The following is a 22,679-nucleotide window of genomic DNA, read 5'->3' as shown; positions in this document are numbered from 1 at the left end:
TAATACAAGGTAATTACAGAGGTAAAATGTATATTTATATAACAGTGTTGGTTATGCAAAACTGGGGAATGGTAAATAAAGGAATTATCTATCCTTTTAAACAATAACATTTTTGGTGTTTACTATCCCTTTAAGCACTAAGGTGATGGTGTGCTAAGCCAATGATGTACAAGTAGTGGAGGTTTACCTGTAGTTCTGTGCTATACTTTTTTTTTATTTTCCAGCAGCCAGTGGTCTCCTCTCTAGCCCCCATTTCCTAATATTATTCAATAACATGCTTTGCAAATGTGCATTCACACAAAAATGTAACTTTAATGTGTTGTTTTTTTTTTAGAAATTGTTGTTTATCAGAGACTGTTTTTACAATCATTTATTCCAGTCTTCTTGTAGCATTAGAGATGCTGGTGCAAACCTGGGAAACTCCCAGAGGATGCAAAACCGCATTATCAAATATTCACACTTAGAATTGATGTTGAACACAATATGTGCCTATCCCTGAGATGGGTGCTACAAAGGAATACATATGTTTAATGTTTATAGAATCACATGGCTGGAAAAAAAAAATACAAAAAAATATTTAACCATAATGCTGCCAGAGATGTCTGTTTTTTTTTTGCTACCAGGATATTAATATTCATCAATAATTATTTATTATTAAAGCAAATACAATATAGAAAGAATAGGGGAATGTCATACCTACTATAATCTTATGATCTTAGGAAATTTGTTTAAGTTGGATTTTTAGTGCAAAACATTCAGCTGTATAACTTTGTATTGATAGCTGTTAAAGGAAGGCATTGTTGCTTTCAAATAAATTATTGGGCCCCATTTATCATTGTTTATACAGACAAGGTCCCAACTAAGTAACCTGTCTTCCAATAATTGATAAGAACAGGCAGCATGTGCTGTCCGCATTGATCTTTGTTGCAATCATTCCTTCATGCAATACAACCCCCTGATGTCACGGAAACAATCAAAAGAGAGCAGGGGCTGTCAATCTCCCTAGGAGGATTAGTCCAGGGTGATTTTAAAGGGACAGTCTACACCTTAGTCATCTTAAAGTCTTACCTTAGATTATTAAGCTGCAAATAGTCTCCTGCATCCCTTTCTATATCATGCAACAGGAATGGTAAAAAAAAGGTATTTTAAAATTAACATTGTTTCTGGCTAGTATAAAATGGCTGCCAAGCTCCACTTACCAATGACATCACGATCTGGGCTGCATCTATGCACTCTTCTGAAAAGCATTGACAGTCTGTTGAATCCAACTAGTGAGCCTTTTGTGATTGGAAGCAATATGCATCACAGATCATGATGTTATCAGTGGGTGGAGCTTGGCAGCCATTTCAAACTGGCCAGAAACAATATTCATTTCAAAATAACTGTTTTACTGTTCCTGCTGCATGATATAGAAAGGGGTGCAGGAGGCTATTTGCAGCTTAATTTAAGGTAAGACTTTAAGATGACTAAGGTGTAGACTGTCCCTTTAATATACTACCTCTGAAGTGGTGACAAGTTTTTTTTATTTAAGTGGTGGGCATGATAGGACATTGTACTCAAAATGTCAACTAGTAAACTTTCTAATGAAATAGAATGACATATATGAATTTGATTAATATTAACTTTTATAAAAAAAAGGCTTACTGTATGATTCTCAGTACATTTACAGTAAACAGATATACTAATAACATATTAACATTCAATAACACAGTAGTATTCCCCAGGGTTCACAGTCACTGTAACTCAAAGTGTAGTTATGTAAATACTCCAATACAAGAACCTGCCGTTAAAGTGTAATGATGTGTATAATCCCCATGGAAAGCACAAGTCCATTTATCACAGCGCAAGTGGAAGTAATTCACATTCAAATGAGGGTATAAGCCTCTACACTCACCCCACTGATAGTCAGCTTTACTTGTAAGTTTCACTCAAGACGTAGTGGCAGCTTCCAGGTCACAGGTTTTCGTCATCCCGGTGAACCGCAGCTCCTGTGCGGAATTATACACTAGACGTACCTTCCTCTAAACGCCACCCGAGTCTTCTGGGCGTCTGACGTCATCATCGGAACATGCCGAAAGGGGGTGTGTGAGGCTTATCCAATCCGATCGCTCCGGCGCCGGTCGAATCTTCAGCTATCACAAGGGGAAAACACTGAACGGCAGGTAAAGAACCAATAGGAGTAGAGGCTCTGTGGGCTCTTGAGAGTGAACGGACTCCTTGTAGTCCGTAAATATGAGCAAAAGAAAGAGATTCAAGAGTTCCAATTGTAGAAGAATCAAATGACTTTATTGAGGATAAAATCCAAAGTATACCAGCACGGTAGCAGAGAGACAGCTGGCCCTACTAGTTTCGGCGGTGTGCCGTAATCTAAGACCTGCTGTGTATTTACAAGTGGGTGTTTAAAAGTAACTCTCTACACAATCATTGGCTACAGAGGGGTTAGAAATACCACTCCCCTTTAACCCTTGTCTGGGTGAAAACAAATGGAGGAAATGTTAACAAAAATGTAGACAAATGTAATGTAATACATAAGTTGAAATACATACATTAATAAGAGTCAAATTAATTTAAAGAGGGGGGGAAAGAAAATTTTGATATTAGTAATCTGTAACTAGAGCTGCATGTTATATTAAAGAATAACAATGGTTTTGTTACAAAAAATGGATTGAATATATACATACACATATGTGCAATAGTATGAATAAATCAATCAATAGCAAGCAAAATAAACAAGCTGAAAAATTTACAAGCTGAAAAATTTGAGAAATGCAATTGATGAACATACAAAATCCATTCAGAAAGACCAGAACACATAATGGCATATATGACTACAGAGCCTGGTTATGCTGGAAGACAGATATAAGAGATGCAATCTAATGAAGAGAATTCCTCAAAAGTAGTGGTACATAATGGGGTACTAAAGATAAACCATTAAATTATAAATATAAACATAAGGCAGTCAAAATTAAGACTTCTCAAATATGAGTATCTAAGTACCCTCATATTTACCAATACGGAAACAATCAAAATACAATGCATAAACAATATAATTTATTTATTATTCAATCAAATCTAATAACCAAGAAAGCCCTAATAGTAAGGATATAAACACATGAAATTGAACCTAAAACAACATGATATGATGTTGTATTTAACTCAATTATAAAGAGAGGTTTTTATTATTAGGAATTCAGTTTCGCCAAAGAATGTGAATGGCTTAAATGTTCTGAATGTTTTTTTGCCAGTGTAAACGGACAATGCTAAATTATATTCAGCACCAGTGATTGATCAGATCAAATTCCGAGTTGAAGCCATTAGGGACCTGAGTGCGTAATCTGAAAATCCAGAATGCTTCCTGGCGTGCTAAAATAGCATCTTTGTCCCCACCTCTTGGTGGTCTCCTAATGGCCTCAATTGCTCGCCACTTGAAAGATCTGACATCACCATGATGAATTTCAATGAAATGTCTGGCTAATTCTGAACATGTCTTTTCGTTCCTAATATAGCCCAAATGTTCCCGTACTCTGGTACGGATGTCTCGAGACGTCATGCCCACATACTGTAGTTTGTGACAAACACATTCAATAACATAAACTACATAGTTAGTTGAGCATTTTATGCAACCCTTTGTTTCATATGTGTGGTTAGTAACACAAGAGTAGAAGTTTCTACCTTCTGTGATGAAATCACAGGCCTTGCATCTTGAGACTCCACACTTGTAGGTCCCATTTACAGAGAGCCAAGTAGTGGGCCTGGTATTCTGTGTTATTTGACTTGGAGATAGGATGTTTCCTAATGTGACATTTCTGGAATAAACACATTTAAATCCTCTCTCCACTACCGGTTTTAGTTGTTTGTCCCCATATAACATGGGGAAGTATTTCTTGAGAATTCTACAAATCTCGTAGAATTCCGTTGAATACTTGGTGATGAAGAGTGTACAATTCTTGGTTTTGTGATCAGACTTTGTACGTGTGCTTTTCTGAAGGACATCACCTCTTTTCATTTTGGTTACTTCATCCAAGGCATTATCAACCAAAGATTGGTTGTACCCTCTTTCAAGCAACCTATTTTTTATCTCTTGGCTCTCCTTTGGCTCTCTCTTGGCTCTCCTTTTTATAATCAGATTCCCTATTGCAGATCCTTTTAGCCCTAAGTAGCTGTCCTTTTGTGATACCCTTGAAAACATGTTTAGGGTGGGCGCTTTTGTGGTGTAAAAGGGTATTTCCTGCAATAGGTTTTCTGTACAAATTGGATATAATGGTGCCAGTGTCAGTGTCTCCCCTAAGGTTAACATCCAAAAATCAATCAGGAGTCTAGTGACATTAAATTGGGGGATTTGTTTTACAGCTTGGAACTATTAAGGCTTAAAGAGATACGCCTGAAATTGGACACCTGGATTATAAATAAATACCTTGGACTTAAGATGATACCCAGAGGCCTTAGGGTAAAAAAGTTTCCCAACTTTGCTGTCACAGACAGCGAATTCATCAGGGAATGGAATGACATTTTATCTGAATGTTCATTGAGGCTTATGGTTTTGTTAGTCAACTATAAATCTAAACAATTACAATCAGTAAGAGATGAAATTGTTATACTCCAAAATGAATTGTCTAAATTTCAAGACCTAGAAGAATATAGTTGTTTTGACAAAATGCTGGCCGAGGTAGTTGAGAATAATAGGAAAACCCTTATATCCACAAAACACACTAAGTTCCTCAGGGATCAAAGGGATTATAATGAGGGAAAAGTTTTTATTTGGCAAAAACAAGCAAGATTCAGAGGAAGGAATACAAAAAAAAATAAAAATAAGAATAAAGGCAATTTGAATATTACAGATGGGAGTGAAGGCTCAGGTAGTGATGATCAGGGTGGTGGTCCATATAACCACAAAAATACAAACAAAAATAAAAATAGGAACAAGAACAAACAAAAGAAAAAAGTTAGTTTTGCTGATGTAGATTCAACAGATGATGAACATTCATCACCTGTAGCTTCAACATCGGGTGAGGAACAATCCGGATCAGATGGTGAATTTACCTCCCAATCATTGAGGGGTGACCCACCGGAATCCATCAACCAAACAGCCTTACTCAGTAGTACTGCTAGTTTTGATGTAGAATGTGGTCAAGCTGTCAGGCCTAAAACACCTGGCAGTGTGACAGATAATACACCATCTATTCTTAAATCCCATGCTGGGGAAGGGGGGTCTAATATGACATCTGATCATGTAGCTACAAATAAACCGCAGGTTTTTCGGCCTGTTACAAAAAAACCCAAAGTGGGAGGGAAGGATGGGGTCCAGAAACATCGGTATACCCTGAGAGGGACCAAACGCCTAACTTAGGCAGTGTTATAAATTTATCGTCACATTCACTAAATCAAGTTGAAATCAAAGTGTTGAATTATGGCTTGGGTTTTTGCCCTGACAACAGCTTTAATCTATTTAACACCATAGTGGATGTGAATAAATTTATAAGGAAGCTTACCTTACAAAAACATTTCAACAATCCTGAATCCATACATCCCAATACAGATATTGAACAAGCAATCAACAGAGCTCCCTCTAGAAGGCCTGTTTTGCCCATGTCTAATATAAATAACTTTCAAGATGTTTGTGATTTAACAACTCTTGAGAGTCTACAAGCAGAATCTGCAATTACAGAAACAACAGCAACAGATGTTTTTCCTAAATTTAAACCCCAGTCCAAATTTTACCCTATTCACAGTAGAGGTAAAAACCTGGAACTCTATCACAAGAGAGTGGTGGAGGATTTAACTTCTCTCCATTATTCTAGAAAAACCAATAAACACAACTTGTCTTTACGCGAAAAAGAAGCACTGGCTGCTCTTAAAAACAACAATTCCCTTGTCATTAGGAACTCTGACAAGGGTGGAAGTGTTGTACTCCTTGATAAGGACACATATGTCCATGAAGCCATGAGACAATTTAGAGATCCTGATACATATTCAGTACTCTCATGTGATCCCACCAAAAGATTCCAGAGAGAATTATCACAATTGTTGGATGATGGAAGATTTTTGGACCTCATGGATGACGATACTGTTCAATATCTATATGTTGAGAACCCAGTGGTCCCGATCTTCCATCATTTGCCAAAAGTTCACAAGAGTCTTGAGGAGGTTAAGGGACGTCCAATCGTTTCTGGCATTGGCTCCCTTTTAGAGCCATTGTCAGAATGGTTGGACGCCATCCTGCAACCCATTGTACATTCCTTACACAGTTACATCAGGGATACCACACATATTTTACGGATACTCGATGGTTTTGTCTGGACACCATTGGATAGTTGGCTCACCATCGATGTGGTGTCATTATATTCCACCATCCCCCATGATATGGGCATCATTGCCATTAAACACTTTTTGGAATCTTTTTATTCCATGGATAATCCTGCAGCTGATTTTATCATCAGAGTGACCTCTTTTTTGTTAAAACATAATTATTTTATGTTTGAGGGGGTATTCTATCTGCAGAGACAAGGTACTGCCATGGGGGCAAAATTTGCCCCATCATATGCTAACATATTTATGGGATGGCTAGAGATCAACTTTGTCTATGCAGATAGAAACCCCTTCATCGATCATATACGATTGTATAAACGTTTCATTGACGATCTGATCATTATTTGGTCCTCTGATGGTAAATCGGCTGAGGATTTCACAGAATTCCTGAACATAAGTGACAATGGAGTGAAATTCACCCATGAATGGCAAAAATCAGAAATCCATTTTTTGGATGTTAACCTTAGGGGAGACACTGACACTGGCACCATTATATCCAATTTGTACAGAAAACCTATTGCAGGAAATACCCTTTTACACCACAAAAGCGCCCACCCTAAACATGTTTTCAAGGGTATCACAAAAGGACAGCTACTTAGGGCTAAAAGGATCTGCAATAGGGAATCTGATTATAAAAAGGAGAGCCAAGAGATAAAAAATAGGTTGCTTGAAAGAGGGTACAACCAATCTTTGGTTGATAATGCCTTGGATGAAGTAACCAAAATGAAAAGAGGTGATGTCCTTCAGAAAAGCACACGTACAAAGTCTGATCACAAAACCAAGAATTGTACACTCTTCATCACCAAGTATTCAACGGAATTCTACGAGATTTGTAGAATTCTCAAGAAATACTTCCCCATGTTATATGGGGACAAACAACTTAAACCGGTAGTGGAGAGAGGATTTAAATGTGTTTATTCCAGAAATGTCACATTAGGAAACATCCTATCTCCAAGTCAAATAACACAGAATACCAGGCCCACTACTTGGCTCTCTGTAAATGGGACCTACAAGTGTGGAGTCTCAAGATGCAAGGCCTGTGATTTCATCACAGAAGGTAGAAACTTCTACTCTTGTGTTACTAACCACACATATGAAACAAAGGGTTGCATAAAATGCTCAACTAACTATGTAGTTTATGTTATTGAATGTGTTTGTCACAAACTACAGTATGTGGGCATGACGTCTCGAGACATCCGTACCAGAGTACGGGAACATTTGGGCTATATTAGGAACGAAAAGACATGTTCAGAATTAGCCAGACATTTCATTGAAATTCATCATGGTGATGTCAGATCTTTCAAGTGGCGAGCAATTGAGGCCATTAGGAGACCACCAAGAGGTGGGGACAAAGATGCTATTTTAGCACGCCAGGAAGCATTCTGGATTTTCAGATTACGCACTCAGGTCCCTAATGGCTTCAACTCGGAATTTGATCTGATCAATCACTGGTGCTGAATATAATTTAGCATTGTCCGTTTACACTGGCAAAAAACATTCAGAACATTTAAGCCATTCACATTCTTTGGCGAAACTGAATTCCTAATAATAAAAACCTCTCTTTATAATTGAGTTAAATACAACATCATATCATGTTGTTTTAGGTTCAATTTCATGTGTTTATATCCTTACTATTAGGGCTTTCTTGGTTATTAGATTTGATTGAATAATAAATAAATTATATTGTTTATGCATTGTATTTTGATTGTTTCCGTATTGGTAAATATGAGGGTACTTAGATACTCATATTTGAGAAGTCTTAATTTTGACTGCCTTATGTTTATATTTATAATTTAATGGTTTATCTTTAGTACCCCATTATGTACCACTACTTTTGAGGAATTCTCTTCATTAGATTGCATCTCTTATATCTGTCTTCCAGCATAACCAGGCTCTGTAGTCATATATGCCATTATGTGTTCTGGTCTTTCTGAATGGATTTTGTATGTTCATCAATTGCATTTCTCAAATTTTTCAGCTTGTAAATTTTTCAGCTTGTTTATTTTGCTTGCTATTGATTGATTTATTCATACTATTGCACATATGTGTATGTATATATTCAATCCATTTTTTGTAACAAAACCATTGTTATTCTTTAATATGACATGCAGCTCTAGTTACAGATTACTAATATCAAAATTTTCTTTCTCCCCCTCTTTAAATTAATTTGACTCTTATTAATGTATGTATTTCAACTTATATATTACATTACATTTGTCTACATTTTTGTTAACATTTCCTCCATTTGTTTTCACCCAGACAAGGGTTAAAGGGGAGTGGTATTTCTAACCCCTCTGTAGCCAATGATTGTGTAGAGAGTTACTTTTAAACACCCACTTGTAAATACACAGCAGGTCTTAGATTACGAAACTAGTAGGGCCAGCTGTCTCTCTGCTACCGTGCTGGTATACTTTGGATTTTATCCTCAATAAAGTCATTTGATTCTTCTACAATTGGAACTCTTGAATCTCTTTCTTTTGAGCATATTAACATTGTCATATTAACATAATGTACATATAGGAATATAAAAAAAAGTTTACAAGCAACTATTTTTCTAATTTATTTTATTAATAATACAATTGAGAGGTTGATTCCAGTCTTTCTGATCCTGTTTTTCAGCTGTTGTTTAATACATTTTTTTCAAGTTTGAAGTGATCACAATACAAGCTATAACACCATTTTCATATTGGATAAAGTTCAGATTGGATCTAAGTGGATAGCAAACAAAGTCACCCATTTGAAGCATGGAAATGACTGACACTGGATATCACAATACTGTCCATCCTACCACAAGTTTTGCACTATCGCCTAGATTTAGAGTTCTGCGTTAGCCGTCCAAATCAGCGTTAGGGGGTCCTAACGCTGGTTTTTACCTCCCGCTTGTATTTAGAGTCAGTCAGGAAAGGGTCTAACGCTCACTTTCCAGCCGCGACTTTTCCATACCGCAGATCCCCTTACATCAATTGCGTATCCGATCTTTTCAATGGGATCTTTCTAACGTTGGTATTGAGAGTTGAAGTGGCGGTAAATATGCCTGTACGCTCCCTTTTTGGAGCCTAATGCAGCCCTTCAGAGAACTCTCAATACCAGCGTTGTTTTAAAGTTGCGGGGGGAAAAAAACCACGCGTAGCTAACGCACCCCTTCTAATGCAAAACTCTAAATCTAGGTGTATATTTTGACAACAGCATATACACATTGAATACATACAAAGGGTGTTGATAAAGTGTAAAACTAGCCCTTCTGATATGCTTGCAAGTATTCTAAGAAGATTCGGAATAATTCTATTAAATTGAGCATGTGCAATAATACTCTAAAATGGTCACAGATGCCATTTTAGATGTATACTTGGTTTCTTTAAACCTATATATAAATATTTAAATACTTTTATTGACAACATCCAAAACAAACATGCAGTAAGGCTTTTTATAAGACACATTAAGTATATTGATGTAAAAAATATAACATTATATTACGGTGACAAAAACATTGAAGGAGTTACATAAGTAAAATCGCCTAAAAAATGAATAAAGTCTTTATCCAACATCACATATAACCTGTAAATTCATCAATTCAATATTGGAAATGTTAAAATGTCCAAAACATGTATAAACATAATCACCTGAAAGAAATAACATCTATTTCCAACATCACATATATCATATTTGTTAATCAATATTATTCAATAAAGAGTAATTGCTTCTATTTAAAAGTTTTATAATATAAATTCTTATTCATTCTCTCTTTGTATAATAGGTAATATTAAATAGTCTATCATATTAAAAAAAATGCATTCTCCTCCACCTATTTTAGAGGTTAAAAAAAAGAAAAACAGCCTCTGCATCCACCTCTCAATCCCCTTCATACCATGATCTTAAAAATCAAATTATATAGATCATAGTATCTCAAACATACAACTCTCAATATTAGCTTGTGAAGTTTCGAAAGGTCTTAATATCTGATTTATTGTTTTAGGAGGTTGAATTTTAATGTAATCCTTCTATTTCTGTAGGAAACTAAATATACTAGAATCCGAACATATTTTAATATAAAATTGTTCTATTATTAACTTATCAAGAATCAGATTTATTAGCTTCTTAAAATTTTGGGCTTCCTTGTCCATAAGAATGAGCATATTAATAAAACTTGTTTTTTCTTGTAATTCCCTATTGTCTTTAAAAATATAATATCTTGAAAATCAATGCTTTTTAGAGATACCTGTAACCTTATAAAGCCAAAGTCTGACTTGACCAATATTGAACTACTTTTGGACAATTAGGGCTAAATTATGAGTGGATCACTATTTATTACTCCCGCTGGTGTATTAACTTTGCTAAAAGAACGGCTAGCACACGTTGAAAGTTAAAAGTTTTTGCATGAACCCGATGCACATAAAAAGCTGAACTTCCCCTATAGACTTCATATTCTCCCATAGACTTCAATGGAGAGCAAAAAAGTGGGAAAAAAAAACTAAAACCCTTATTCGCACACAAATCCGATTCCGTTTTATCAAGTTCGCTAACCAAACCTAAAATATGAATATTTCACATTCCAATGTCCTTCACATAGAAGAATATGTTCTTTTTATTCATAAATACATATATCTAAATATATCTTGATTTGTAAAACATATATCTATACCTATATATATATATATATATATATATATATATATATATATATATATATATACATATATATATATATATATATATATATATATGATTATATATATATGATTATATATAGGTATAGATATTTATATATACGTGAGTTTTTAAAGAAAGAGTAAATCCTGGAAAAATATATATACCTGGATTAAAGACAGGGAATTCAGCACTCTTTTTAAAAAGTTTTATTTAGCTCATAAATATATTCGCAAGGTGTATCCAAAAAATGGAGCTTAGATAGCTAGAAGAGAAGGTGATCTCTAACACCCTCTAACTATATCACTAGGTATATGTGTTAATAGGTAATAGCACAAAGGAAACCCAAATAGTATATATAATCACCTTGAAAAGATAGATATTACATAGAAAAATTCAACATTCAAACCTGACCGGTCAGGGGACAGTGTTCATGCCAGTACAGAAAAAATATACATGCAAAATTGTTTGCTAATATGTCAGTTAACAGCAGATAAAGTATTCTACTGATAGAAACCTCTTATATCTTTACATAGCAAGCGTAGGCATCTCAGTGTACATACATGAATGTAATAAAGATATATTGGTGGGGAACAGTGATCAGACTACTACACCCTGCTGCTTGCGGCACCTTAATATGTAAGGCTTTATGCCGGACAGGTATCTGAATGGGATCTAAGTAGTTTCTGATAATGTGCCCCAGAATATGTACATATATCTTGTAAAGATTAGGCGTAGGCATCTCAGTGTACATACATGTTTGTAATAAAGATATATTGGTGGGGAACAGTGATCAGACTACTACACCCTGCTGCGTGCGGCACCTTAATATGTAAGGCTTAATGCCGGGCAGGTATTAGAATGGGATCTAAGTAGTTTCTGATAATGTGCCCCAGAATATGTACATATATTTTGTAAAGATTAGTTTACAAGCAAAACGTAAGGCAATGTTAAAGATAGAGTGACTCAGCAAGATAGCTAAACAGGTAATCACATAAGTTACTGTAGGTCGTTATGTAAGATGTTAAAGTCCTTTGAATTGGTCTAATAATGGTAACTATATCTTATAAGAAGCAAGCCATATCTATTCTGTCATTTAACCCTTTAGGTATCTGGGTTTCTAGGATCGAAATCCACCTACATTCTTTTCGGAGGAGGGCTTTATCATTGTCACCCCCCCTATTATTTGTGATGCCTCTGTCAATACCAATAAAGGAGAGAGAGTCAGAATTACAAGCATGAGCATCTTCAAAATGCTTAGCCACATTGCTTTTGGGATTTTTGTATTTGATATCATCCCGATGCTCTGTTATCTGGTCCTTTATAGCTCTCCTGGTTTTACCCACTTAAAAACGTGGGCAGCCAAAGGAGAGAAGATAAATGACACCTTCAGTACTGCATGTGATGTGATGCTTTAATTTGTATGTTTCAATATATTCGTGAAACGGGTTGAGAAGGAGGTAAATAAACTATCCTTTACAGGAATAGTGGACGATAATCTATCAAAACCTGAAAGTATCTCATGAATGCCAAAGGATTCATAATTAAGCCGGCAGACAAGGGTGGCAACCTTGTCCTCTGGGATGAGAACATGTACGTCCTCGAAGTAAAACATCAGCTTTTGAATAAAAAGCATTATAAATCAGCATTTTGAAGATGCTGATGCTTGTAATTCTGACTCTCTCTCCTTTATTGGTATTGACAGAGGCATCACAAATAATAGGGGGGGTGACAATGATAAAGCCCTCCTCCGAAAAGAATGTAGGTGGATTTCGATCCTAGAAATCCAGATACCTAAAGGGTTAAATGACAGAATAGATATGGCTTGCTTCTTATAAGATATAGTTACCATTATTAGAAGTTAACCTTAACATATCCTTCTTAGACCAGACATGTATCTATCCTATAACAAAAATTATCTTAAGCACTAGAATGCTTTAATAACATAAAATTAGAGCTTTTTAGGCTAATAGGTAAATCTTTTTTCCTAACTTTATTGTCTTTACTAAAATGTATATATATGACTAAAACCTTGTCAAAATCCAATATGTATATATATATTTTTTTCACTTAAGCATACAAGCTAAATCTCAATTTTCTTTATTATGAGAATGTTTAGGCTTAGGTATGTCTTAGGTAGTTTGTACCTTTTTAACTTTCTTTCTCATTGAGGTATTATTAGATTCTTGGTATTCCCCAGTAGGGGCGTATAACCCGGCAAGCTTAAAAGGGAGATGAAATGCTCCTCACGTCATTACGCCCTGACGAAGCCCGACACACCTAGCGGGTGAAACGCGCATCGGCATTGGACAAGCCGAACCGGAACATGTGGTCTGTGTTGATGCCAAAGAACAGACACGTTGCAAGCAAAAGCGCTTGATGGATTCCAATCACAGAGTTTCTCGGACGTCATTAAGGCTCAATAAAAAAGTACCAGCTTGAAGATAACTCTGGAGACAGGTCGTATATTGTCACAACTATTGCCTGATTGATATTTACTATCGAACTGGATATCGCTACCTTGATGAGGGGGGCACATTAAAAGTCCTTAACTGTGAAAGGAAACTGCAATCTTTGACAAACGCTTGAGGCATACTAATTTCACACTTCATTGATTTGCTATCCTGCACTCCGCATCATGCTTTTTCTTCCTTTATGGCTAATACATTGCCTGCATGCATGACCAATTCAAAGGACTTTAACATCTTACATAACGACCTACAGTAACTTATTTGATTACCTGTTTACCTATCTTGCTGAGTCACTCTATCTTTAACATTGCCTTACGTTTTGCTTGCAAACTAATCTTTACAAGATATATGTACATATTCTGGGGCACATTATCAGAAACTACTTAGATCCCATTCTAATACCTGCCCGGCATTAAGCCTTACATATTAAGGTGCCGCACGCAGCAGGGTGTAGTAGTCTGATCACTGTTCCCCACCAATATTTCTTTATTACAAACATGTATGTACACTGAGATGCCTACGCCTAATCTTTACAAGATATATGTACATATTCTGGGGCACATTATCAGAAACTACTTAGATCCCATTCTAATACCTGCCCGGCATTAAGCCTTACATATTAAGGTGCCGCACGCAGCAGGGTGTAGTAGTCTGATCACTGTTCCCCACCAATATATCTTTATTACATTCATGTATGTACACTGAGATGCCTACGCTTGCTATGTAAAGATATAAGAGGTTTCTATCAGTAGAATACTTTATCTGCTGTTAACTGACATACAGGGAGTGCAGAATTATTAGGCAAGTTGTATTTTTGAGGATTAATTTTATTATTGAACAACAACCATGTTCTCAATGAACCCAAAAAACTAATTAATATCAAAGCTGAATAGTTTTGGAAGTAGTTTTTAGTTTGTTTTTAGTTATAGCTATTTTAGGGGGATATCTGTGTGTGCAGGTGACTATTACTGTGCATAATTATTAGGCAACTTAACAAAAAACAAATATATACCCATTTCAATTATTTATTTTTACCAGTGAAACCAATATAACATCTCAACATTCACAAATATACATTTCTGACATTCAAAAAAAAACAAAAACAAATCAGTGACCAATATAGCCACCTTTCTTTGCAAGGACACTCAAAATCCTGCCATCCATGGATTCTGTCAGTGTTTTGATCTGTTCACCATCAACATTGCGTGCAGCAGCAACCACAGCCTCCCAGACACTGTTCAGAGAGGTGTACTGTTTTCCCTCCTTGTAAATCTCACATTTGATGATGGACCACATGTTCTCAATGGGGTTCAGATCAGGTGAACAAGGAGGCCATGTCATTAGATTTTCTTCTTTTATACCCTTTCTTGCCAGCCACGCTGTGGAGTACTTGGACGCGTGTGATGGAGCATTGTCCTGCATGAAAATCATGTTTTTCTTGAAGGATGCAGACTTCTTCCTGTACCACTGCTTGAAGAAGGTGTCTTCCAGAAACTGGCAGTAGGACTGGGAGTTGAGCTTGACTCCATCCTCAACCCGAAAAGGCCCCACAAGCTCATCTTTGATGATACCAGCCCAAACCAGTACTCCACCTCCACCTTGCTGGCGTCTGAGTCGGACTGGAGCTCTCTGCCCTTTACCAATCCAGCCACGGGCCCATCCATCTGGCCCATCAAGACTCACTCTCATTTCATCAGTCCATAAAACCTTAGAAAAATCAGTCTTGAGATATTTCTTGGCCCAGTCTTGACGTTTCAGCTTGTGTGTCTTGTTCAGTGGTGGTCGTCTTTCAGCCTTTCTTACCTTGGCCATGTCTCTGAGTATTGCACACCTTGTGCTTTTGGGCACTCCAGTGATGTTGCAGCTCTGAAATATGGCCAAACTGGTGGCAAGTGGCATCTTGGCAGCTGCACGCTTGACTTTTCTCAGTTCATGGGCAGTTATTTTGCGCCTTGGTTTTTCCACACGCTTCTTGCGACCCTGTTGACTATTTTGAATGAAACGCTTGATTGTTCGATGATCACGCTTCAGAAGCTTTGCAATTTTAAGAGTGCTGCATCCCTCTGCAAGATATCTCACTATTTCTGAGCCTGTCAAGTCCTTCTTTTGACCCATTTTGCCAAAGGAAAGGAAGTTGCCTAATAATTATGCACACCTGATATAGGGTGTTGATGTCATTAGACCACACCCCTTTTCATTACAGAGATGCACATCACCTAATATGCTTAATTGGTAGTAGGCTTTCGAGCCTATACAGCTTGGAGTAAGACAACATGCATAAAGAGGATGATGTGGTCAAAATACTCATTTGCCTAATAATTCTGCACTCCCTGTATTAGCAAACAATTTTGCATGTATATTTTTTCTGTACTGGCATGAACACTGTCCACTGACCGGTCAGGTTTGAATGTTGAATTTTTCTACTATTTGGGTTTCCTTTGTGCTATTACCTATTAACACATATACCTAGTGATATAGTTAGAGGGTGTTAGAGATCACCTTCTCTTCTAGCTATCTAAGCTCCATTTTTTGGATACACCTTGCGAATATTTTTATGAGCTAAATAAAACTTTTTAAAAAGAGTGCTGAATTCCCTGTCTTTAATCCAGGTATATATATTTTTCCAGGATTTACTCTTTCTCACGTATCTTATTTAAGGGTCTGCACTGGTTGGTTGCTTTCTATTAGCTCAAAGCAGTTGCGTCCCCTCCGCATTATTAAGATATTTATATATATATATATATATATAAAGATAGAGAGTGGACAAGCGCACAAGGGGGCACTCCTAGTGAAGATCGTTTGTACCAGTGTTATCCACTCACGTAATTCAACCTCATCCAGTATGAGGTATAGATAAGACACTTGATTAAAGGTGATGTCTATTCCTGATATCCTTGTGCTGTTTCTGCTGCGGTCCTCTTTCTATTTTTCCTGTTATTTGCCAGGAGTACTGTCCCACAGAGCAATAGAGGCTTGGATGATTAGCTCTCTATATAGTCAGGGTGTACTGGGTGAAGGAGGCCATGCAGACCCAGTATATAAAAAAACCTATAGTTTAATTGGTGAACAATAAACATATATATATATATATATATATATATATATATATATATATATATACACACACAGTGCTAAAGTTGTCAACTCTTACTATTTAAAAGTGCATATGCAGTACAGTTAAAACAAAGCCCTTAGTGAAGGCTCAATAAATAAGCAGCATGAGCAAATTTTAACCAGCATTGGTCATAAGAGGCCAGGCTTTCAAACCAATATTTTGCTGCTGTGAAATGTATAAAACCTATGCAAAACCGAGCATAATAGATTGTTTCCATATCGCAAAATATTGTATGCAATATCTGGTTACTATATGGCTCTGGTATTGCAAATTGTATTCGGTGCGTGTGGCGGGGCGGAGCCTAACACATTTCGCAACACCATTGGTTGCTTCCTCAGAGGCATCTTTTCAGAACTACCTGGGGAGGAATTTCTTTTCAAATAGGGAACTCTCACTACTGGACGAAGCAGCCGAGATTAGAGGCATTTGGGAACTGTCACACATGATGTTGTAATCTGACATTTGTGTGGACTGCCTTATTATGCTCCACTATTGCTGGACTGGTCTTGCACCGGAGTGGTACAAGCAATAGACTTACTGGTGGTTACACATAATACATTTATTGGAGGATTTGTTACCATTACTATTACTACAAGTATATATGTATACACTTGCTTAAAATCATTTGACTATATATATACAGTATATAGATACACATAAAACTGTAGGAGTATACCACTGTATTAAGTGCCCTGGTTCATCACCTAGTATCAGCACCACAACCCCAAGCGCAGACACACCCTACCATTATATATATATATAGGATTATCTAATTAAAATTACTTAGAACATATTCCCCCATGGGAAGAACATTGGACTGTGAAATATTTACAAAATATACACTGTTAAAACTTTAACTATGAATATTGCATAAATATGCTTTTACATGTTTTCAGCTACTTGACTACAAATAGCTCCTATGCACTGATATATATGTATACATCTGTATTTATGTGTTTATATGTGTATATATGTCTGTAAATACATATATACACATATAAATATAAATACATATGTATGCACACATTTACTAACACTTGAGACCTCAATTCTTTGAGCCCTATTACTTTTTAAAACAATATTTAAAATAATTTTCATTAGACAGTGTTATTATGAGTGTAACTGTACTTTTGAATGTAACAGTTAACCAGAGCTCTGAAGTCACAATATCCCGTTTAGTGTTAAATTAAATTGTGCTCAAGAAAAAGTGTTTACTGTCCACCTGCAATATGCACGTTACTTTCAACACTCACAAAAAGCCACGATAAACCCCTTTTCACTTGCGCGCAACAGATGACGCGCTCCTCATAATCTAGCCCTAAATACCTAAAACATAAACCTATATTTATCACTGGTGCATAGCCCATTGGTAGAAGAATATTTATTCATAAATACATATATCTGAATATATCTGATTTTAGTTTTTTGTAAAATATATATACCTATAAATATATATGAGAATATATTGGTGTATATATATATATATATATATATATATATATATATATATAGGTAAGCTATCCAAATACACACTCAGCCTCAGTGTTTGAAGGTATCCGGAAAGAAGCAGGCAACACAGGAAATTCAATAACATTTCGGTCTACACCTAGGCCTTTATCAAAGGAGCCCACATGTAGACCGAAACGTTATGGGTTAAGGCCCTGCTGTTTTTCCAAGGATTGGAATAAAGCCTTTTTTCCTTTGATTGAATTTCCTGTGTTGTCTGCTTCTTTCCGGATACCTTCAAACACTGAGGCTGAGTGTGTATTTGGATAGCTTACCTACATGCAATACTCCTACTTGCAGTGCACCGGGTAGTTGCTACAGTAGTGTGTGCCACTTTTTCTGCATCTGTATATATATATATATATATATATATATATATATAAATGGAATTTAACGTTTGTGCTCTTAAAATGTTTGTTTTTATTTTATACTTTTTTTTTTACAATATCTAGTACCTTGGCTCTCCATTTTCCTACAGTGGAAAGTGAACAATATTTTAAACCTCATCACTTAGTGGTTTCACAGTTTACAGTATGAGAAATGTTAAAATCTTGTTTTAGAAGATGAGATTAGTTGTGGCAACTTTTTTTATGGAAAGTTCTTGATTTCGCACACATCAGAAAACAAGATTTTCTGATTAAATTATTGAAAAAAATAATTAAAAATATACTTTTAAAAAAACAAAAAGTTTAAAAATCATTAAGTAAACATGCTCAATATAATCATCATGCCCATATAGAAATTTCAATCAGAGTGGTGTTTCTGAAAAGTGATAAAACAATCTAAACACACATACATGGACTCCATTAATCCATTTCTGTTTTCTGTGACCAACATTATTGGTCTTTCTGGGTGCAGTTGTGGAAAAATGGAGATTGAATTCCGTGGCAGTTATCATTATCAACTATGTTTGAAATATTGTGATCATTTTGATAAAAAAAATTCAGATCTAATTTTCCCAGTAGTGAAAGAGAAAATTGAAAAGATTAAAATCAACCCCTGAGATTTTTCATTATTATTTTTTTTTTGTTCTTGTCATAAAATAAGTCAGAAGGAAAGTGTTAAATTATGGAATATATTTAATTACATAAAAAGAAATATGTTATAAGAGCAATTCTATGGGCTCCAAATTAAAATATGCATATTTAACTCCACTGTTTAAGCCCTCTGCCACCTCAGACCGGATTGTCCAGGAGTATTGAGAAACTCTACTATTGGAAATTTGGCTGTGCAAGAAAAGAGGGAGGGCCTGCAAAAATGAATATTTGTGCAAAGAAAAATACAGGTGGTAGTTGCTGTCTTGTTAGCCCTAAAAGTGGTATTACCTTGATTACAGTGACAGTCTAGAACCAGTATTGCAGGAGATGTTCTGTAGGCAGTAGTTAGAAACCGGCTGTAATCGTTACCAAGAAAGCAGAACCAGAACCATGTGTCAGAGCCCAAGGAGTGTACAGGAGAATAGTTGAGAAGCAAGCCAAAGTGGGGAACCAGTATAATAAGCAACATCCAGGTGTCAGACAGAGGATCAGACAAAAGGGTAATCCAAATAAAGGTTGCAAATTTCAGTAACAGAGTACACGGTTCAGAATTCACAGCACAAAAGAGAGTCAGGCCAGAAACAAAATCCAATAAATATGCTTGGTTCATACCATGGAGGACAGGTCAGAAAGAAAAACACCAGGGTCTTCTTCATAAGGAATATGAAAAGGCTTTTTAACACCTCTTGTTCAAATGTTGGCACTAATTTAGCAGTAAGGCTGTTTTTTTTAGTTGGTAATTTAAATAGCACTGTCCTTAATGCAGGTCACGTAGTCTGTACTCCTCTTCCACTTTTGTGCTATCCAGCACTATGTCCATTCTCCACATTCGATATTGGACAGCAAACAGTAGGCCTTCATCAGCACATTCAATATTGGACAGCAAACAGTAGACCTTCATCAGCACTAGCGACCTTCTTCTTAGAGTGGCTTGTGCACAGGTAAACCTCATGGGGCATATTTATCAAGCTCCGAATGGAGCTTAATGCCCCGTGTTTCTGACGAGCCTGCAGGCTCACCAGAAACAGCAGTTATGAAGACCGCTGCTCCATAACCTGTCCGCCTGCTCTGAGCAGGCGGACAGACATCCCCCTGCTGGCGGCTGATTGGCCGCGAGTCTGCAGCGGGCGGCGTTGCACCAGCAGCTCTTGTGAGCTGCTGGTGCAATGCTGAATATGGCGAGCGTATTAACCAGAGAAGAGTTAGAGCACAGCCGAATTTGGGCTTGCTTCAATTGAGCCGTTAAAAATGGAGCAGTAAGCTACCAAAGCGGCCCACAGCTAAAAGTAATTTACGGCTCCATTTTAGTACCAGGTTTCTATTAAAAAGGTTGCCGCTTTGCGTGCAGTCGCTCTTTTCATGTAGGTGTTAGTTAGCGTTGTGTTAACTCTTCCACCTGATGCCGGATTTCTAAAACATTAATACTATGGTAACTCGACCTTACACTACATTTGATCGCATATATACGGCGCCGCATACAAATGTGATGCTGTATATTTTACCCGTCGCTCGCTGCTAAAATAAAAAAAAAACACCTAACGCATGCGCAATATTTACCTCTCAACCGCAACCCCCCCACCACAATAACTAATGTATTAACCCCTAATCCAGCAACCCCCATACCAAATTATCTATCAAACGGCGAGATTACGAGTTTTGCATTAGGAGTTGTGGGGTGCTAACGAGCATTTTTTTCTCACCGCTCACTTACCTGCAGTGCTGGTATTACAGGTTTTTACAAACCCGGCGTTAAAAGGCAAGAAGTGAGCATAGAGCAAAATTGAGCTCCATACCGAACTCCAATACCAGCGCTGCTTAAGTCAGCAGTGAGCTGGTTGTACGTGCTCGTGCGAGATTTCTTCGTAGACATCAATGGGGAGAGCCGGCTGAGAAAAAGTCTAACACCTGCCAAAAAGCAGCGTAAATCTCAGTAACGCATCCCCATTGATTCCTATGTGGAAACACATTTTATGTTTATACCTAACACCCTAACATGAACCCAGAGTCTAAACACCCCTAATCTTACACTTATTAACCCCTAATCTTCCGCCCTGGACATCGCCGACACCTACATTATTCTTATTAACCCCTAATCTGCCGCTTCTGGACATCGCTGCCACCTACATTATACTTATTAATCCCTAATCTGCTGCCCCCAACATCGCCGACACCTACATTATATTTATTAACCCCTAAACCTAAGTCTAACCCTAACCCTAACACCGCCTAATTGAAATATAATTTAAATAAATCTAAATAAAATTACTATCATTAACTACATTATTTCTATTTAAAACTTAATACTTACCTATAAAATAAACCCTAAGCTAGCTACAATATAACTAATAGTTACATTGTATCTATCTTAGGGTTTATTTTTATTTTACAGACAAGTTTGTATTTATTTTAACTAGGTAGAATAGTTATTAAATAGTTATTAACTATTTAATAACTACCTAGCTAAAATAAATACAAATTTACCTGTAAATTAAACCTAACCTAAGTTACTCTAACACCTAACACTACACTACACTACAATTAAATAAATTACATAAATTAAATACAATTAAATAAATTAAATTAAATGAGCTAAATCACAAAAAAACCCCACTAAATTACAGAAAATAAAAACAAATTACAGATCTTTAAACTAATTACACCTAATCTAATAACCCTATCAAAATAAAAAAGCCCCCCCCAAAATTAAAAAAAAACCCTAGCCTAAACTAAACTACCAATAGCCCTTAAAAGGGACTTTTGCTGGGCATTGCCCCAAAGAAATCAGCTCTTTTTCCTGTAAAAAAAATACAAATACCCCCCAACAGTAAAACCCACCACCCACACAACCAACCCCCCAAAAAATACTAACAAAAAAACCTAAGCTCCCCATTGCCCTGGAAACGGCATTTTTAATGGGTATTGCCCTTAAAAGGGCATTTAGCTCTATTGCAGACGCAAAGGCCTAACCTAAAGAATAAACCCACCCAATACACCCTTAAAAAAATCCTAACACTAACCCCCTAAGATTCACTTACCGGGAGAAATCTTCATCCAAGCGGCAAGATGTCCTCAACGAAGCTGGCAGAAGGGGTCCTCCAGACGGGCAGAAGTGGTCCTCGACACGGGCAGAAGTCTTCATCCAGACAGCATCTTCTATCTTCATCCTTCCGGCGCGGAGCGGGTCCTTCTTCAAGACATCCGACGTGGAGCATCCTCTTTAAATGACGGCTTCTTCTTAATGAATATCTCTTTAATGAAGACATCCAAGATGGCGTCACGTAGATTCCGATTGGCTGATAGAATCAGCCAATCGGAATTAAGGTAGAAAAAATCCTATTGGTTGATGAAATCAGCCAATAGTATTGAGCTGGCATTCTATTGGCTGTTCCAATCAGCCAATAGAATGCAAGCTCAATCCTATTGGCTGATTGAAAAAAGAGTTTACAAAGTTTACGTAAGTCGGTTTGCGGTAAGGCCAAAAAAAGTGTGCAGGGCCCCTAAACCTGCAAGACTCGTAATAGCAGCGTTAGTGAAAAAGCAGCGTTAGGACCTGTTAATGCTGCTTTTTTACCTTACCACAAAACTCGTAACCTAGCCGAA

Source organism: Bombina bombina, chromosome 2, assembly GCF_027579735.1.
Source record: "Bombina bombina isolate aBomBom1 chromosome 2, aBomBom1.pri, whole genome shotgun sequence".
Taxonomy (NCBI): domain Eukaryota; kingdom Metazoa; phylum Chordata; class Amphibia; order Anura; family Bombinatoridae; genus Bombina; species Bombina bombina.
The sequence above is the reverse complement of the archived record's forward strand: the minus strand, read 5'-3'. Positions refer to the sequence as shown.